Below are 18,637 nucleotides of genomic sequence, written 5' to 3' on the forward strand. Positions count from 1 at the left end.
TTACATCTCAACTCAATTGATCTTGAATTAGATCTCAATGTCTTAAATTCAAAATTACTCTTGACGGCTATAAAGCAGAAAGACTTAAGCAAAATTTCTTTACTACAAAAAAAATCCTTCTCCTTAAAAGTCAACTCATCCTTACTATTAGTAATATCAACATCTCTAAAAATTGCTAATTCATCTCCCAAATCAACCTCAACTATGGAAGAAGAATAAGAAGAACCAATTGAAACATCCAAAACTGTATCTACGGAATGAGCAACTAAAGGATATTGGGTAGATTGATCCTTGACTAATGTCAAGAACTAAGTCACATCTTTATTTTCAACAATCCTTAGAACATGTTGAACACCAATACTACCTATAGGAAACAAAACCAAAAGTTCAATACATGACTCAACCTGAATTTCAGTACGTATCAAGTTCACAAAAGAATCAAATGATGATATCGATCACTCCATCAACCAAAACACAATTTGTTTTGTAATCCACATAGGACTGTTGCTCATCCTATTAACCACTATGAAAAACAATTACCGCAAGCTTAACCATAACTACATGAACTGCAACAATTTTGGGAAAATAAAAAACACGTAGTAAGTGTATTAGTCAACTAATACATATAATATAAGTATATCATATCACTGATATAAAAAACTGATACAAATTAAAAAAATAGAACCAAACGTAACTAAATAAAACCAAATTGATCTACGAAGCCTCTTTCAATAAAAGATATTAGGAACAAATAAAAGAACAAATAAAAGAGATAGGAAGAACAAATCGTAGCCCTAATTTTAATAAATAATATATGAGCAATTCACAAAAATAATATTAGGGTTTTAAAAAAGGGAAAGAAATACATACATAATTCTTGTTTTCCCTGAAGAAAAAATGAGGAGAATAGGAGAGGAAGACGATGAGAAGATGATAAAAAGAAAAAAAAAAAGAGTCGACAAAGAGGGAGAAATCTAAAAGAACAAAACTGAAGAGAGAAGAGAAGGACGGTGGAGAAGAGGCAGAAAAAGACGAGAAGAAGAGAAGTAGGCGAAGAAGAACGACGGAGAAGAGAAGAAGAAAACGAAGATTGAAAGAGAATGAAGGAGAACGATAAAGAAAGAAACGGAAGAGGAAGAGAAAACACCAGAGAAAGGCAATTTTAGAATAATGAAAAAAATAAAATAAGAAATATCAACCAAAATTAAAAAGATGCTATATTTGTAAAATTGAAAATGTTAGTGCTAATATTGCTAAATTATATTTTTATTGTGCCACCCAATGCAATTTCTCATTTAAAATAGAAAGGACATAATTGAAACCGACCGATTCAAGGTTGTTTTAAGTATACAATTTTTTAAAAAAGTACAACTTATATTGTATAATTTAACATACCGTCAAAAATATGAAAGATCAATAAATAAAAAAAAAGGCAATATTTAAAATGAAAAAAAGAAAAGAAAAGAAAAGAAAAGAAAAAAGGTTGTGTGAAAACTAGGGAGAAGAAATTAATGATATTTTAAAACGGTGTAGGGAGAAAAAGAAGAGTACGTGTCTCTCTAATAAATTAATTAAACCAAACCGTGTCAAAGTGATTTCAAAATCCATAAAAAGCAAACCCCACTTTTCCCCAAAAAGAGGAAAATAAAGAAAAGCAAAACAAAATCAAAATGAATATGAATATGAACACAAACTTTTGTAATATACTTCATTTTCCCTACCTAATTGAATTTTTATTTCACACGATCACAATTGAATTGTGATATAGTTATATAACTTTAGAAAAATGGGATCCTCTTGTTTTTTTTTTCGGATGATGTTCTTTTAAAGCTCCTCAATTTAAATAACAGTACAACACAGAGGAACGCACTTTTTTTGGTTGCCTTATCGAAGCTTGGTTGTGGTGCTTATGGTCGAAGCAAAATGATCCTACTTTCAAAAATGGTGGAAAGTCTTCTTTTCACATTGGATAGATATTATTCTTAATCTTGCATCACTTGTAACAACGCTTCTATGTCGCTTAACTGACATACACTTTTGTAACCTATTCACAATTTTACAAGTTTCTCTCCAATTTGACTTTGTACTTTTTTATTGGTTAATGACATCGCTTTTGGTCTTAGGGATGTGGATGCTACAAGGGTGTCTCTCAACCTAGTTGAGATCTCTTTGATGCACTCCAATATCTCTTATTTTGTGAATTTTTTTCAAACAAAAAATTAACTATCATTAGTTATTTTTCTAAAAAAATACAATAACTTTGAGAGACGTTTTTAAATATAGCAAAATGAACTAAAATAATTACAAAATACAACAAAATTGTAAATCTATCACTAGTAGACATGATAGAAGTCTATCAATATCAATTAGTGATAGACACCGGTAGTGTCTGTCAATGATAGAATTTCAAATTTTATTATATATTATAAATAATTTCAACCGTTTTTTCATGTACAATAATCTATTTAATTTCAAACTAAGTAATTAGCTTCACTTTTATTTGTGTTCTTGTGCCCTTTTATAAAACTTTTGGGTTTGTTTGGTTTGGAGGTGTTAGAATTATATACTTTCCCTATCAATTTTTTTTTATTAGGGAAATATAATTATTAACGAAAAGGAAATTATATTTTATTTTAAAAATAAGAAAGAGGATATCACTTAGAACAATATTCGAAGTATCGGAGACTATACTTTTTCAATTCTCTTTTACAACTCACTCAACCACATAACAAATAAAACTAGAAAATTATTAAGAAAACGCATAACAAAAAAAAAAAAAAAAAAAAAAAAAAGAAAATTTCTCGTATCACAAAAAATAGTTGCTCCCTCAAAATCATAGAATTAAAATTTCGTTGAAATATTTCTAATTAGATTTTATGAATTTGATATATATGATATGAATGGAGAATCAATATTTTCTATGTATCATAACAAAATCTGCGAAACACAAAAAATAAACATCAAAATATCATGATATAATAATATAATATCAACAAAAACATGTAAATAACAAAAAGTTCTTATTTGCTAATTTATATTTATTTTGTTTATATAATTTTTGAAATATCCATGAAACTCGACATATTACTAATATTTGTATCGAGATTTGTAGAAAATTAAGATCTTGATATCTTCATCTTCGTTAATATTTGAAATCTTACCTATACATGCATACAAATGTTATTATTTTTTGTTGTTTAATGACTAGAAGGGTCAACAAGCAATGAGATGATACAAAGGTTGGTAGTATAGTTGTTTCCATTTCTTCTCATGTTCTTATTATAGATGATATGATATTGGATAGCATTTTCTTCTCATGTTCAAATAAAGAGCAATAAAAGTAAAAGCTTTAAAGGAGAAAGACCATTGACTAGAAAAAGAAACCTACAGCAAAACTTTATACGCACAACAAAAGTGAGGTATATATTCAAGTTGAGTTTGATTCACTCCAATTATTCTACTCATTTTTTTAATAATAACTTTGTTGAATAAGAAATTTTAGATCCAATCACAAATTGCCACATCATTTACTAAAATAATTATATTTGGGATTAACTAAAAATTGACATATGTCCCAAATTAAATTTAAAGACAAATAAAACAATTCTAATGATGTCACGTGTCTTTATTATGACAATTGGGTCAAATTAATTATTTTGATTCAATTAAATATTATTTAGTTAGGCTAAAATTCAATTGAGCCCAAAAATAAACTTAATTTAGCCTAAAATAAAATATGACCCAAATCCATGTGATTGAGCCCATGGGTATGGTCCATGGACCAGAACAGGCTCAAGTCCATAAAAGCCCACCAGGGAACTCTATAAATAAAGGAGTTCTCTTCATTTGTGGGGGTTGGAAATTTTTAACTCCATTGGTCTAGAGAGGATTCTCCCAAGAGATAGAAGCCTCCTCAACTCCTGAAGTCAACCAACCTCGAAGATCAAAGTTCTTCGAAAATACAAGCTTTCTTCCAAGACTCCAACTTCAAGAACATCACGTGCTTCGCTTCCTCAAATCAAGCATAAGCATCCAGACGAGAGAGAATCAGAGGATCAAATTCTAGAGATCGAACCACATCGCATCAAATCAACATAAATACAACATCAACACAAGTTCAACTCCACGAATCAAATTTCTTCGAAAATCTCGTGTGAACAAATTGGCACGCCCGGTGGGACCTCTCTACCTCTCATCTCTCTCTCGTCATCCAACTACAAGAAAATCAATGGCAACAAATAAGGCTGCATCCAAATCTTCTGCTGCAAGCGACTCTTACATTGGACTTGTCACCCAAAGTCACTTAAAGAGAAGCATACAAGAACAAGAACAAGATTTTGTCCTCAAGAAGAAAAGTTTGGAACAACTGATAAAATCTCCTAAAGGCGGGATCATCATCAGAGATAATCCTTTGTTTGACAACTCTACGCCTGCTTCTAATCTATCAGAAAAAAAATCACACCTTGAAGTAGTTTCTGTCATGATGGTAGATGTGATAGCTGAGGCAACCATGGCAGAGATGGAGAGAAAAATAAATTTCTTAATGAAATTTGTTGAGGAGCGAGATCATGAAATCGCCGCCTTGAAAGATCAAATGAAGGCTTGCGAAACTGGTGAGTTAAGTCAAACTCTTGTTGTCAAAGCTACTGATAAATGGAAGAATGTGGTGCAGGAAAACCAACCACAACAACAATCAGTCTCTGTTGTTTCTCTCTCAGTTCAACAACTACAGGATATGATCGCGAATTCTATTAGAGCTCAGTATGGAGGACCACCGCAAACTTCTTTCATGTACTCTAAGTCGTACACCAAGAGAATCGACAGCTTGAGAATGCCACTTGGGTACCAACCTCCAAAATTCCAGCAATTCGATGGAAAGGGCAACCCAAAGCAGCACATCGCCCACTTTGTCGAAACATGCGAAAATGCAGGATCAAGAGGACACCAACTAGTCAGGCAGTTCGTTCGAAGCTTAAAAGGAAATGCTTTCGAGTGGTATACTGATCTAGAGCCAGAAGTAATTGATAGCTGGAAGCAGCTGGAAATAGAGTTTCTCAACCGCTTTTATAGCACTAAGCGTGTCGTCAGCATGATGGAGTTAAAAATACAAAACAGCGGAAGGGAGAGTCAGTCATCGACTACATAAATCGATGGAGAGCTCTAAGCCTTGATTGCAAAGATAAACTCACAGAACTATCTGCAGTAGAGATGTGCACCCAAGGTATGCATTGGAAACTTCTCTATATTTTACAGAGAATAAAACCTCGCACGTTTGAAGAATTGGCAACTCGCGCCCATGATATGGAGTTGAGTATAGCTAACAGAGGAGCAAAAGATTTCTTGGTTCAAAGAACAAGGAGTGACAAGAATGAAATCAATGGCACTAAAAAAATTGCAAATAATGTCCTAAACGAGTCTATGCTTGTCCAAGAGACTCCATTGAAATCTTTTTCTAAAAGAAAAGAAACAAAACATAAAAGAAATCATGATGGCGATGAAAAGCGATGCCCAACTCTTAGAGAAAGACAGAAAAAAGTTTATCCCTTTCCTGACTCTGATGTTGCAGACATGTAGGAGCAATTAATAGAGAAGCAACTATTGCAAGTATCATCGGGTCATTAGTCACCCTGTTGAAAAGTGCTTCGTGTTAAAGGAGCTAATTCTAAAGTTGGCTCGTGAAAATAAGATTGAGCTGGATATTGATGAAGTAGCTCAAACAAATCATGTTGCAGTTAATATGACTTCAAGTGTTCCACCATCAATACTGCTTTATGATCAAAGGGAAAGTTTGATTCAGTTTGGAACTTTCGAACATATACTTGTTCGATTCCAACAAAAGACCATGACATCGAACTCTCAAAACAAAGAAGAGCCAAGTGAGGATGAAGGCGAAGAATGGATAGGCGTGGCTCATAAAAAAGAGAGACAAACAAGTTCTATTCAAACAAAGTCACACTTCCATCAAAAGCATTCAAAAGGGAACATCTCCCATAAAAAGAAAGGAAGAAAGAACAAGAAGATGTGGAAGTCTAAGCCCATCAAAGGAAAAGACAAAGACTTCCTCCAACCTCGACGGTCGATAACTTAGGCAGAATTCTTCCCAAGAAGTTTTCTTGAGGATCATCCAAAAGAAATACTAGAAGTCACTGCATGTCATACTACCAACATTGTAGAATTTGACAACAATTATGATTCTTATGAAGAAGTAGACAATTCAAATGAAATTAAGCAAAGGACTTCTGTCTTTGATCGTATCAAGCCTTTAACTACTCGATCTTCAGTCTTTCAAAGATTGAGTATGGCCACGAAAGAAGAAGGAAACCAATGTCCAACGTCTACTTGCACTCGAACTTCAGCTTTCAAAAGGCTAAGTATCTCCACATCGAAGAAACATCGACCTTCAACATCTGCTTTTGATCGTCTAAAGAGAGATGAAAACTTTGAAGGCAGAACCATTTACTAAAATAATTATATTTGCTAAAAATTGGCATGTGTCCCAAATTAAATTTAAAGACAAATTAGACAATTCTAATGATGTCACGTGTCTTTATTATGACAATTGGGTCAAATTAATTATTTTGATTCAATTAAATATTATTTAGTTTGGGTAAAATTCAATTGAGCTCAAAAATAAGCTTAATTTAGCCTAAAATAAAATATGACCCAAATCCATGTGATTGAGCCCATGAGTATGGTCCATGGACCAGAACAGGCTCAAGTCCATAAAAGCCCACCAGGGAACTCTATAAATAAAGGAGTTCTCTTCATTTGTGGGGGTTAGAAATTTTTGACTCCATAAGGTCTAGAGAGGATTCTCCCAAGAGATACCTCAACTCCTGAAGTCAACCAACCTTGAAGATCAAAGTTCTTCGAAGATACAAGTCCTGAAGTCAACCAACCTTGAAGATTCAAGCTTTCTTCCAAGACTCCAACTTCAAGAACATCACGTGCTTCGCTTCCTCAAATCAAGCGTAAGCATCCAGACGAGGGAGAATCAGATGACCAAATTCTAAAGATCGAACCACATCGCATTAAATCAACATAAATACAACATCAACACAAGTTCAACTCCACGAATCAAATTTATTCGGAAATCTCGTGTGAACAAACTTGTTATTTAACCAAATTTCTTTCTACTGACTGAGAATATTAAAATTTACTTTTATTTATCCATTTTTATATTTTTGAGTTCATCGATAATATAATTGTATACTATCAAAGTTTGAAAAATTAAGACTTTTCGCTCTTCTAAAACTTGTTTAGACGATAAAGAGGTATTGTTAACTATCGTGTGGTATTACGCGAATCATGTTTAAAGTAAAGAATTCTAAACTATCATTCCTTAAATCTTAATTTATAAACAAGATCATTTATGACAAAATTTATATATATAGAGTAGTTTTTAATACAGTAATTACAAGATTTCAATTCATAACAATAAAAGATTTTAACGATATATATTAACCAAAGTATACAATAAAAACAAAGAAAATTGTAGTTTTTCTTTAGTCCGTAATTTTGTCATTTACAATAATTTTTTTCTTTTGCAATCCCGTGAATTTTGCTTCTACCCTTTTACTTATCTGGGGGATTTTTTTATTTATTATCAGTGGATGGTATGAAGTTATGAAAATGGAGGGATTAAAGAAGATCAAATTTCCCAAAACTAATCACAATTTAAATTTTAGATTTGGTTAAATTTTCATTTAAAATTATTAATAACATAATTTTCATATATCTAAGGGTGACGTAATATTAAAGAAAATTTTTAAATTCAAATGTTAGTAATTAGTATGAGTATTTTTCTCATCTTTCTCATCTTTCTCCATTTTTCTATTAAGTTAAGAAGAATTAATATGTGATGAAGAGAAGAGTTGATTTTGAATTGAACTAAGTGAGAATAGTAATTAACAAAAACTCTAATAAGTCTAAATTGATTTATTTGATAAATTTTATAGTTTAAATTGAAACAATTTATTAATAATTAGTTGTTGTAATTATTTTCAATTTAAATTGATACAATTTATTAGTAATTAGTTGTTATAATTATCTTCAGAATTATGAGAGAATACATTGATTTTATCAAGGACACAAAATATTAATTTATAAACCATATATGTTATAGCAAGATTGACATGCTCACATCGATTCGTTTGGGGCCATGAGACAACACTAATGAGTTGGAGTATGCTAAGTAAACAATTAATATATAAGTCAACTTCGAGGTTTAAAAGTAAAGAAGTCATCTCAAAATTACTAAGATCGATCCTAACGGAGTCAAGTTGTATGTTGCCGTCAATCAAATCCTTGAAACCATGTTCAATACAAATCTTCAAATTGGTATAAGAATTTTATATACATTATCGAGCTAACTTAGCTTGACCTAACTTCATTCTAAGCATATTGACTTCTATGTATTAAAGTAAACGAAGCAGAATATACTATGCGAACAATGCGTAACTTATCCTTTTGTAAGTCATTTAGGTTTGATGTTTCATCCACCATGCATTAATAAACTTTTAGCTTAGATTCTTTATGTTCAACGTAAATTTATTCCTTAAATTTTAAATAAAATTAACTATATTATTAGTCTTTTGCATTCTTATTTTAAGAATTTGTTAGCATTAAGAATCACATTGTTACTTAAATATTGATGTGTTATCTATATATTATAGTTTAATGGAATAAAGTATGATATATTTTTCTTAAAGATTAAAAAGGTTGAAATTCTTACTATTGTTGGACTAAAGACCTTAGAGAATAGCTCATCTTCATTATTAAGGGTGTGCAAGTGGACAATATATATATCTTTTAGACCACATAATCTTTTGCAATAACCTACTCTTATTTGTATTTATTTAGTTGCCCAATTTTTATTGAATCACATGCATGGTGCTACATAATTACTCATTTCTTCAATTTACATATTTAAAGTCAACATAATCAACCTTTATGTATAATTAATGACAATAATTTACTAAAGTAAAAACCAAAAATAATTAAGACAAGTTAAATCAAAGTGAATTTTAGTTAATCCACCATAGTCATAGATAGTCTTTCTTGTTTTAAAAGGCTGAAAGCTAGATCCTTTGTCATTGTAGTCATAAAAATTTACATAAATAAAATTATTTTCCTCTTAAAATTCTATACAATACAATGTTTTTAAACCATGAAAAAATTACATTCATTGTTATTAAGTTTCGAGGAATGTAAATATGTTAGGTTCCTGAGTTTTTAAAATAGGTAACTTTTTCCTTATGAATTTTTAGTTAAAAATTTAAAACAGTTTTAATGTTTTTGGAGTAGATATCGTATTTTATAAAATTATTAAGTCTCTAAGTAGTCCATTAATTTATTTCTGTAAAAAAAATATCAAAAAATTTTTACACTCAATTTTATTGTAGAGACTAAATTATTACAAATTAATTTAAAGTAGTTACAAAATTGGGAACTTGTAAACTAAACTAAATCGATTACGAACTAAAGTTAAGGAAAGGTTAGTTTTCCGAAAGCTTAATTTTTCTGTTTGTTTTCCCTTGTGCCATTTTATATAAATTTGGCATAAATAATGGAGATAAAAAAGATTTACAAATGAAGGTTTTTGTTGGCTGTAGTTGCACCAAACAAATGGGAGTAGTGATGATTTTATCCGTAAAAGTATACATGTGTTAATAACTCACAACAAAAGAAAGTTTCCTATTTTAAAATAACTTTTAACCTAATTTTAAAAATTTAGCCGATTAAAAGTACCTTTTGAAAACTCAGGAAAACAAATTCACCTAATGCTAATACTTCGGAGACAAAGACAAAATTTTCTTCCAATATTATATATAAATTAGAGGAATTAGAAGAATATAATAGTAGTGTTAAAGAAAGATTTTAAAAATATATAAGTTACTAAATACATCAATAAGGTTCACATTTTTTTTGGCTCAATCATAGAAACTATAAAGTTAAGTGTATTTAGTTTGAAACAATTTTATGTTGAATGACCTTCGAGGAATTATCCTAGTATGCATGTGAGTGAGGACATGAGATATTTTACTCGTATTACTTGAGTTCTGTTGAATTCAATTAAATGAATTTGAACATAACATATTTTTCATGATAAATTAAAAAAACCACTTTTATGTTCAAATTATATATATTATAGTTCAACAGAATTCAACAGTTAATTTAAAAAATTAAATGGTTTTTTTCATGTGAGTGAGGACATGTGAGTGAGGACTAAAAGTGGTTTTTTTAAAATATATATATTGCTAGTTCATGATAAATAATAATTTTGAAAAAAAAACCAGTAAACGATCACGTAGATGATGATACACAATCGTGTGTAACATGATACACGATCGTGTAGTTCATGATACACGATCGTGTAGTTCATGATACACGACCAAGGTAGTTCATAATATACAAACAAGTAGTTCATGATAAACGATGGTAGAAAAGCTCTAGTAAATGATCGTGTAGATCATGATACACAACCGTGTAGTTTATGATACACGATCTTGTATTTCATGATACACAATGGAAAAATATTTAAATTGTATAGAACAATTTTAAAAACGAAAAAGCTCATAGACTCACAATGGAAAATACTGAAATTGCTCTAATCAACACGCAATTAATCGACTACACGCGCACATGTAATTCTTCTTCTAAACAATCATGATTTGCAATCATATAAGAAATGATACACGATCGTGTAGGTAGTATCAACACCGGCCACGTGCGCATGTGTAATTCTTCTTCTAAACGATCATGTTATGCGATCATGCAGAAAATGATACATGATCACGTAGTTCATGATACACAATTGTTAGTTCATGATACGATGATTTTGAAAAAAAATCCAGTAAACGATCATGTAGATGATGATACACGATCATGTGTAGTATGATACACAATCGTGTAGTTCATGATACACGACCAAGGTAGTTCATGATATACGAACAAGTAGTTCATGATAAACGATGGTTGAAAAGCTCTAGTAAACGATCGTGTAGATCATGATACACGACCGTGTAGTTTATGATACACGATCTTGTATTTCATGATACACAATCATGTAGTTTATGATAGAAGATGGTTTTGAAAAGTCTTATGGTAAACGATCATATAGTTCATCTTTGTCCACGACACATTAAAAAAAATAATACAAGATTGATGATTGATTGAAAACAAAGATAATATAATAGCAAAAGTATAATGAAAAATTAGAATAATAATAATTGTAGAACAATATATGACCATGATATTTCAAAAAATATAAAAGAAGATTTGTAGAAGAAGAAGAGGAGGAGAACATTGCTGCTACGAAGAGGATGGAAATGAAGAAGGAAGAAATTAGATTTGCACAAAATTTAAAAGTGGTAATGACAAACTTGGAATACTTGGACGGTTTCATGGGTTTTTATATTTTGTTTTACAGTAAATATTTTGGTGTTTTGTTACATTTATAAAAATTAACCAAATAAAAATATATTTTTTTACTTTTAATACATCTAAATAAATACATATTTATTAATAATTTTATTTAATTTCATGATGTTTAGTTATTTATTCTCCTACAACTATCCATGAATTTTTACCTCTATGGGAAAGAAATTTTTTTAACATTAATTCAATATGTGAAAATAGGTAAACAAATTCTTTTTAAAATAGAAAAAAAAACTTAAATAATTAATTATCCAAATAACCTAACCCCAATCCAACTAATATGTTTCATTAAGGTGTGTTGAGTTTAAAACTTGAATCAATCTCCACTTTGAAAGCTCAAAAAAAAGAAAAAAAAAATTCAATGCATTACTATAGTAAATACCATATCAAATAACCAATATAGTTAGTACTAGAAAGTTTCTTTTTGTAACAACCCAAACTTTCTGGACTAAGCTGAGGTCACTACGCAGTACTAAGACTCGACAGTAAAACACACAAGCTCATAAAAGACCGGTTACGATTCATTAAAAACGTTTAAAATATCACAAAAGCAGTTTCGCGCCCTATTTTAAATCACATTCACGAGAGTTCCAAAATACAGTGCTCAAATCATCAAACACAAAACCACAAACAAAATATTCTAACCATGACTCGATCTGACAATGAAAATAACAAGTAACAAAGTACATCAGCGGAAGCATAAAGAAAACCAGACGCATCCATATGGCCTTCACGCATCCTTCTTGCCCCTCATCGGTCTGCCCCTTGTTGTACCCTTACCTGAAAAGTTAAAGAGGAAAAATGGTGAGTATAAGATATACCCAGTAAGGGACCCACTACTGGGCCCGTTAGGGAATAACAGTTAACTTTCTATTCAGGGGTACCCTACATAAACAGTCTAGTGGTTTCGTAGAACACACACATTAGTCTCGTGATCCCGGAGGATGCACGTATCAGTCTAGTAATCCCGAAGGCTTCACATATCAGTCTAGTGATCTCGAATGATGCACATATCCGTCTAATGATCCCGAAGAATGCACATATCAGTCTAGTGATCCCGAATGATACACATATCAGTCTAGTGATCTCGAAGGATATACATATCAGTAAGGCACACTACCCCATAGATGAAGCTAATCGTTACCCCACAGCCTATACTAAACCATCTACAACATTCACACCCGATAACGTTCAAACTGACAGTTCAGTCATAGGCTTAGCCAGTCAGACAATATAGGTTTAAACAACTATCTCCTCAGTTGCTATATGCATATCCAATTCACACATCATTGTGACATTTATTTAAATCCAGTCAATCAGTCAAATCTTCACTTTGTAAAGTTATCTGACGATACTTCGACTCAGTTCAACTCTAGTGTATCCCCAGGTAATCTACGTTATGCGTAATGCCCACATTATATCCGACAATCATATTCAGTTCATAGCACAGTTCAACGGCGTATATTCCAAGTACACGAGAGGTTCTCGGACTCTTAATCCTTCCACGACATAAGTCTATAACCAATATCCCGACAACAGACTTCCACTTACATAACCTTAAGACTTTATAGTCCATCGACATACTATTCCAGTTCACAACGTAGCCCACCAACATAACTACAATACACAGAACATCCGGGCATCGGTGTCTATCCGTAAACAACTCATTACATATGATAGCACATAAGCTACAACTAACGATCACGTTACCTTTAATCAGTCAAGAGCATATAAGTGATATGTATTAGTTAAACATGCGTCAATCCACTCAATACAGTTACTAACGTATAATTCTCAAGTGGGTTACTACGTTTTCAGCCTTGATCCGAGGTCCACTAGTAAGAAATCCCTTACCTGAAACTTGGCTATGCCCCTTGATCGAGTCCACGCCCAACGAATCCACCTAAACGAAATCACAAGGGTTTAAACGATGACACTAGTAAAAGTCATTTTTAAATGGTCCTAAGCAACATCCGTTGACTTACCCGAGTAAAGGAGAGCTATCTCCAATTAAGCCTGCTGTGGAACCCGAGAACTTGAGCGTCAACTCCCTAATACCTTCAAGGAACGAAATGTAGGATCATGTCTTAATCCAATATCTAAACTCAAATCGGTTATAGCAACATTAGGAAACTCACCAAAATAATCCTTACGGAAGACTCACCGTGACCCAAGTGGAGGGAAGAAGGCTTAGGTGGTTCAGTGAACAGGGAGCTCGGCTTAGCTTGGAGGTGACCGGCTCGACTCGGCTCGCGGCTTGGGTTGGTCAGTTCGCGACTCGGCTCGGCTTGGATCAGCTTGCGACTCGGCTTGGGTCGCAGCTCAGATCGGCTTGGACCGCTGTTCGGCTCGGCTTGCAGCTTGCGGCTCGACTCGATCCTCGGCTCGGCTCAGCTCGACTTAGCTCGCGGCTCGCGGCTCGGCTCTACTGGCGGCTCGTAGCTCAGCTCTACTCGCGGCTCGTAGCTCGGCTCGACTCGGTTTTCGGCTCGACTCGACTTCGCGTAGGCGCTTGCGAAAACCGGAGATACACGGACGTTTGGGGGATGGTCGACGGCTGCTTGACCATACGATGCGATGAGAGGTGGCTGGGCGTCGGTAGACACGATCGAACGAAGGATGCACGACGGTTCTGGGACAAAGGAGATGAAGGCGGAGGAGTCGACAAACGACTGACTGCGGCAGAGATGGCCGACTCCCTTGCGTTCGTCCGAAGCTGCCGACGTAGAGAGGTCGTCGCCTGTGAAGACGATGGCGGCGGAGAAGAAACGCTGAATTGGATGGGAGGGGACGGCGGTGCTGTCGGAAAAGAAGGAGAAGATTGAAGAGGACGGTGGTGGCGTCGGGTGGAGAAGAGAATGAAGAAGAAGAAGAAGAAAGGAAACTGGGAGGGCGGCGCGCGTTAGGGTTCTTTTTTTAAAAAAAATAATATATATTTAACACCGAAAATATATATATATATATATATATATATATATTAACTTAAAATTAAATAATAATAATAATAATATAATTTATATTATATTATTATTATATTAATTTATACTATATTATAAAAAAAAAAACCATACCCTTCAATTTCTTTTTTTTTCCTCTTCTAAACCAACCAAAAATTAACACCAAAAGAATTTTAAATCCCGAAAATTAACATAACAAGATAAAATTTACCTCGAAATTATGGGGCGTTACATTCTTCCCTCCTTAAGGAACTTTCGTCCTCGAACAATTCTGGATAACGAGCTCTCATGTTATCTTCTCTCAACCATGTAGCTTCTTCAACCTTGTGATTCTGCCATAAGACCTTAACCAAAGGAATCTCTCTATTCCTCAACATCTTCACCTCCCTAGCCAACACCTCAACGGGTTGTTCTGTATAGTTCAAGTTTTCATCAATCTCTAGTGGCTCGTAATCCACTACATGGGATGGATCTGGCACGTACTTCCTCAACATAGAAACATGGAACACATCATGAACTACCGAGAGTGATGGTGGCAACGCCAAGTGATACGCTACAGGGCCAATTCGCTCTAGAATCTCAAACGGCCCAACAAAATGAGGACTCAGCTTTCCTCTTCTTTCAAATCGTAAGACACCTTTCATAGGTGCTACTTTCAAGAATACTTTGTCCCCCACATCAAACTCAAGATCCTTCCGTCTCACATCAGCATAACTCTTCTGCCTACTCTGTGCGGTCTGCATACGTGATCTAATTTTCTGTATCGCTTCGTTAGTAGACTGAACTAACTCAGGACCCATCAATCTCTGTTCACCCACCTCACCCCAGCAAATAGGGGATCTACAACATTTGTCGTACAAGGCCTCAAATGGTGTCATGCTAATGGTAGCCTGAAAACTGTTATTATAAGCAAATTCCATCAAATGCAAGTGGGAGTCCCAACTACCTGAAAATTCTAATGCACAAGCTCGCAACATATCCTCTAAAACTTGGTTCACACGCTTAGTCTGACCACCAGTCTGTGGATGGAAAGTTGTACTAAAGTCTAACCTCGTGCCCATAGCAGCTTGCAAACCCTTCCAGAATTTGGAAGTGAAACGGGCATCTCTATCAGAAACAATCGACACTGGCACTCCATGTAGTCTCACTATCTCAAACATGTACAACTGTGCCCACTTACTAGCAGTATAGGTAGATTTACCCGGAATGAAGTGTGCTGATTTGGTAAACCTGTCAACCACAACCCAAATCACTGTAAAACCCCTCAGAGTTCTAGGCAGTCCTGTAATCAAATCCATGGACACGTTTTCCCACTTCTATTCCGGTACGCTCAAAGGTTGTAATAAACCCGCTGGTTTCTGCCTTGGTGCCTTAACCTGCTGACACACCAAGCATTTACTCACAAATTCTGCCACCTCTCTCTTCATATTACGCCACCAATAAACCCGTTTCAGGTCCTGATACATCTTCGTACTACACGGGTGCATGGAAAATGGGGAACTGTGAGCCTCCGATAATAATTTTGTTTTAACCGCACTATCTGATGGCACACAGAGGCGCCTCTCAAACAAAAGTTCACCATCAGAGGATATGGAGAACTCAACAGTTTGCCCTGCCTCTGCTAGGCCACGCTTCTCTACCAAATAAGGATCATTACTCTAAGCATCAATCATCTTCTGCCTCAAAGTCGGCTACACCGTCAACTGGGCTAACTGCATAGTGACTGCCCCTACTGACACTACAATCTCAGCCCTCTAAAAATCTCGATGCAATGGGGCCTGTCGGGTAATAAGTGTTGCTGAATGTGATACCTTTCTACTAAGAGCATCAGCTACCACATTCACCTTGCCTGGATGATATGATATTTCACAATCGTAATCCTTCACTAATTCAAGCCATCTTCGCTGTCTCATATTCAATTCCTTCTGAGTAAAGAAATATTTCAAGCTCTTGTGATCCGTGAAGATCTGTATCTTTTCACCATACAAATAATGCCTCCATATCTTCAGTGCAAAAACTACCGCTGCCAACACTAAATCATGTGTAGGGTAATTCTGCTCATGACTCTTCAACTGACGAGAAGCATAAGCGACTACCTTACCTTGCTGCATCAAAACACAACCCAAACCTTTCTTAGAAGCATTACTATAAATCACAAAACTCCCTGAACCATCAGGTACAGTAAGAACCGGTGCAGTAACTAGCTTCTGTTTAAGGTTCTGGAAACTGTCCTCACATGTCTTGCTCCAAACAAAAGGAGCTACCTTCCTGGTCAACTGAGTAAGAGGAGTAGCTATACGGGAAAAGTTCTCCACAAACCGTCGATAATAACCTGCTAAACCCAGAAAGCTACGAACCTCACTGACCGTGGAAGGTCGGGGCCAACTGGTGACTGCCTTTATCTTAGCTGGATCCACAGAAACTCCAGCCTTAGAAACCACATGGCCTAGAAAGGATACCTGCTTCAACCAAAACTCACATTTCGAGAACTTTGCATACAATTTATTATCTCAAAGGGTTTGTAGAACCGTTCGTAAATACTCCCCATGCTCGGCCTCTGTCTTGGAATATATCAAAATATCATCAATAAACACGATCACAAAAGTGTCTAGGAACTCCCTAAACACTCTGTTCATCAAATCCATAAATACTGTCGGAGCATTCGTCAAACCAAAAGACATCACAATAAACTCATAGTGTCCATATCTGGAACGAAAGGCTTTCTTCGGTACATCCCTGTCCTTAATCCTCAGCTGATGATATCTCGACCGAAGGTCGATCTTAGAGAACACTGTAGCTCCCTGTAAATGGTCAAACAGATCGTCGATCCTGGGCAAGGGATATTTGTTCTTAACGGTTACCTTATTCAACTCCCTATAGTCAATACATAGGCGCATCGATCCATCCTTCTTCTTAACAAATAAAACTGGTGCACCCCAAGGTGACACACTCGGTCGAATGAAGCCTTTATCAAGCAACTTCTGTAACTACACTTTCAGCTCTTTCAATTCTGCTGGGGCCATTCTGTATGGAGCTCTGGATATAGGAACCGTACCCGGCTCCAGCTCTATGGCAAACTCAATCTCTCTGTGAGGAGGTAACCCTGAAAGTTCTTCAGGAAAGACATCTGGATAGTCCCTCATCACTGGTTCTGATGACAGGGACACATCAACCTCTCTAGTATCCACCACACTCGCTAAGATACTCCAAGTACCCTGACTAAGCAGTTTGTTGGCCCTCATGGCTGAGATTACCTTAGGTAACGACCTTGATCCTTCTCCCTTAAATTTAAAACTAGCCATCGAGAGAGGGTAACGCTACCTCCTTACGGGAACAATCTATGCTAGCATGGTTAGCAGCTAGCCAATCCATACCTAGAATTACATCAAATTCGAGATGTCAAGGACTAACAACGTTACTTCAATCACATGACCTGCTATCTCAATCTGGCATGCTTTCACCTTTTCTTTCGACAACATACACTCCCCATAAGGAGTAGATACAGATAAAATATGGTGTAGGGGCTCTACCTCTAAGCGGGCATGTAACATAAATGCAGAAGAGATAAAGGAATGTGACGAACTCGAATCAAACAAAACTAAGGCATTATGCCCCCAACACTGGAAGCGTACCTGTCACCACCGTGCCTGCTCTCTCAGCCTTAGTCTTATTGGTAGCAAAGACTTTACCCTGATGTGGAGCACCTGCTCCCTGCTTCTGTGCATTCCCGGTAAGTCTCATCGGGCATCTGTCAGCTATATGCCCCTCTTCCCTACACTTGAAGCAAATCCTGGTCCCAAATAAACAACGGCCCAGATGGTGCTTCCCGCAAGTGGTACACAACGGCTTCCCTCTGGCAGCTTCCCCTGCTTCAAAAGATTTCTGCTAGAAGCGGCGAAACTCACCACCTGATCTAAAGTTCCGCTGTGGCACTAAAATAGGCTGCTGCTCAGCCTTCTTTTTCTATCCTGAGGTCGAACCTCTACCTACAACCTTGGACGAGTTAGCCCTCTCCTGTAAACTGAGATCCACTGCCAGGCGCAGTGCATCTACATGAGTAGTGGGTGGAAGGCTCGAACCAAACCCTGGATGTCTAGCCAGAGGCCTCTAACAAACTTATCAACTCTGGCTGCCTCGGTCGCTATCATCTCGAGAGCGAAGCGGGATAACATGTCAAACTCCGCATCATACTGCTCCACTGTCCTATCGTCCTGCTTCAAATTCAGGAACTTCTACCGCTT

Source organism: Cucumis melo, chromosome 12, assembly GCF_025177605.1.
Source record: "Cucumis melo cultivar AY chromosome 12, USDA_Cmelo_AY_1.0, whole genome shotgun sequence".
Lineage (NCBI taxonomy): Eukaryota > Viridiplantae > Streptophyta > Magnoliopsida > Cucurbitales > Cucurbitaceae > Cucumis > Cucumis melo.